Source organism: Labeo rohita, chromosome 10, assembly GCF_022985175.1.
Source record: "Labeo rohita strain BAU-BD-2019 chromosome 10, IGBB_LRoh.1.0, whole genome shotgun sequence".
NCBI classification, from domain to species: Eukaryota; Metazoa; Chordata; class Actinopteri; order Cypriniformes; family Cyprinidae; genus Labeo; species Labeo rohita.
The window spans coordinates 20686058-20689914 of NC_066878.1; positions in this window are offsets into that span (position 1 = coordinate 20686058).

Sequence of the window (3857 nt, forward strand, 5' to 3'; positions counted from 1 at the left end):
CACATTGTTAACCCTTTCTGTACCACATCTTCCACTCAAACTGCCATACACGTATGGTGGTGCAGTCTCTTTTTGCCTGTTTAAGACAAATGAGGAATAAATAAATCAGTAAACCTAGAATAGAGTCCTCTTCCTCAGTCTGTGGAAGTTTCAGTCAGTTTATGCAAGTTTAATTTAACTTAATTAAACTTCTTATTCACTAAGAGAAAATTTAAATTTCTAATTTGATTAAGAGTAACAAAGCTCTTTTCACTGTTTTTTGAGGTATTATTATTTTTTGATAATTAAAAATTATGCTTATATATATTTAAAAAATATATCTATTTAAATATTTAACTGTTGTATATATAAATTATTACTATATTTTAAATATATATATATATATATATATATATACGCGAATAACGAATATTTAACAATATATATATTTGAAGTATTTAAAAGTATATTTATATATTTTAAATTCTATTTAAATAAATGATTACTATATATATAATATATAATATATATATAATATACATACGAATAACAAATATTTAACAATATATATATATATATATATATAGATAGATAGATAGATAGATAGATGTATATATATAGAAGTATTTAAAAGTATATATATATATATATATATATAGATAGATAGATAGATGTAGATGTGTATATATATATATATTAAATAGATAAATATTAAACAATGATATTTATTTAAATAAATATTTAACAATTGTATAGATAAATTATTATATATATATATATATATTATATTATACTATATATATTAAAAAATATATATCTATATATCTATATCTATCTATATATATAAGATTTACTTGATATCAAATAAATAAATAATAAATAATATATATATATATATATATATATATATATTTTTTTTTATTTATTTATTTGCTATATATATAATTTATATTTGTTTTCATTTTATTTAATTAATTTTTAATTATCATTTTTATTTGTTATTTATTTATTTGCTATCAAGTAAAACTTATTTAAACATCTCTGTTACTGCCCAGGAAAAATATTCAAAAGTTTGAGGTCAGCAAGATTTGAAAGAAAAACAAAAGTGTCCATAAAAACATGATGCAGCAAAAATCAATCAAATAATCAAAAATCAGCAAATCAGAATATTAGAATGATTTTTGATGGTCCATGTGACACTGAATATATATAAGACTGAATTCGGGCTGAATGGAAATCTCATAAAATATCATAAATCTTCCAATATTTAGGTAAAGATAAATTTAATGCAGTCTTTTTGAGAATAATCTTTTTGCATAATATTCCTGCTCTTTTGACAAATGTTGACAGATCAGCAGGAATTTGGTTTAATCCACCGGCGGGTTCATTCTGAATCCCTTCAAGTACTTATAAAATCTAAAATATTCTGCTTCATTTGACTCCGCTGGATATGGTCACTTTGATCACAGTAAAGACATGAGGGACAATGTATCAAACATCTGAGGAGAAGAGTAGTGATAGAAAATCAAGGTGGTTTTTCTTGCTGAAAACAGGCTTACGTGAACAGGAGAGCTTCTGTTCCCAGATCAGAACTTACACTGGAACCTTTCATGGATATTGATCCTTTATTCAGAGCAAATCAATGCTCCCAGCAGAAGCCAGACAGATCCCTGTGCAAGCACTATATTTACCCTGTTCATTAATCATCAATCCTGACATCTTAGAGTCTTCTCTTCTCATTTGTTCTGGCTACATCTTCACCTCCTCACATCTGATTAAAGCTCTGAGAAATATGCCATTAATATCCTATTTATCTTTATCTGATGTGGTGATAACTATGATTAGTGGTGCATAATAAGGAAATGATCAGTATTTGTAAGGAAAGCTGTTGGGAAATAATAATTTTTGACCTCTTGTATGAGCTGTTGTGATAAGTCAATTAATCCTAAAAATGTTTTTTGTTTGCTTGTTTTGTTTTTAATATAATGCAAATGGTCAAAAGCATTTTAAATATTTTTGAAGTCTTTTATGCTCACCAAGGCTGCATTTATTTGATCAAAAGTAAAACAGTAAAATTGTAAAATATTATTAAAGTTTAAATTAATTGTTTTCTATGTGAATATATTATAAAATATAATTTATTCCAGTGATCAAAGCTGAATTTTCAGCATCATTACTCCAGTCTTCAGTGTCACAGTGATCAGAAATCATTCGAATATGCTGATTTGTTGCTTAAGAAACATTTTTATTATTATTGATGCTTAAAACAATTGTGCTGCTTCAATTTTTTGTGGAAACTGTAATACATATAATACATAACTGTTATGCATACTATAAAATATTTACTTTTAACTTTTTTCAACATTGATAGTAATAAAAAAAAGATTTAAGTTTATAAACTTAAATTTATAACATGCAAAAATATTGCTTTTTGACTCATTTAGGCTCTTTGCTGAAGTCTGGCTATTACAGCTCAGCCTCAATTTGCTTAAGAAAAAGCATCACGCTAAATTTTAATCATCTTCCATTATAATCATTTATTTAACAGCCTCACTTTAATATAGTCACGCCGTTGCATATGAAATCTCTGTAAGTCGACTGTGTCGATTTCAAAATGGCTTTCTGAATGTACGGTATATTTATATATCTAAGCCTTAATAAAGAATTACGTATGTAATAGTGGATTAAAAAAATGCAGGAAACATATTGGCTTGGGATACCGAAATACTCAAGTCATTAATTATGTAATTTATAAGATAAGCTTTTATAAGCCTTTAATGCATTGCTGAGTTTGGTTTCACATAAATTACGTAACTGGTTAGCTTAGTTTGAGGTCATTGAGGTTTGAGTTACATCTGCCACAGGTTCAGTGCTGTGCTGAATTATTATTATTATTTTGTCATTTCTGCATTTAATTCAATTTTAAGGTTATTTACACACTACTAGTCAAAAGATTTTTCATGTTTTTTTTAAAGAAGTAATTTCTTCTTCTCACCAAGCCTGCATTTATTTGATCCAAAGTAACAGTAAAATTGTGAAATATTTTTACTATTTAAAATAACTGCTTTCTATTTGAATATATTTGAAAATGTAATTTATTCCTGTGATTTTAAAGCTGAATTTTTAGCATCATTACTCCAGTCACATGATCCTTCAGAAATCAATCTAATATTTTGAGTTGCTGCTCAAAAACATTTATTATTGTTATTATTATTATTATGTTGAAAGCAGCTTAGCAGAATTTTTTCAGGTTTCTTTGCTGAATAGAAAGTTCAGAAAAACAGCATTTATCTGAAATAGAAAACTTGCAACAGTATAAATCTTTATCATCACTTTTGATCAATTTAAAGCATCCTCGCTAAATAAAAGTATTATTTTCTATAATTTTTCTTTCGAAATTTAACTTTGAAATCACAGGAATAAATTACATTTTAAAATATATTCAAATAGAAAACAGTTATTTTAAAAATATTTCAAAATTTGACTTTTTGCTGTACTTTGGATCAAAAACACGCAGGCTTGGTGAGCAGAAGAGACGTCTTTAAAAAATTATTTAACATTTTTGACTGGTAGTGTACATGTACTTACCAAATAGCCATGTGAAATACCATGTGAAATATTTTCATATGTAAATACGATCTTTCCAGTTCTATTTGTTTTATTTTCAATGTCTATTTACTTTCAAGTTTGTTTAATTCACTTCAAAACAGGTACAGTGTTAAAAGTACAAACATAACAATAATATGCAGTTATTAAATGGCTTATATAATGCAATATAATACAGTATTTTTACAACAACATAATACTTACAGTATGGTTAAAATATTGCAATATCATTCAGTCTTATGTGTTAATTAAACCAACCACGAGAATATACA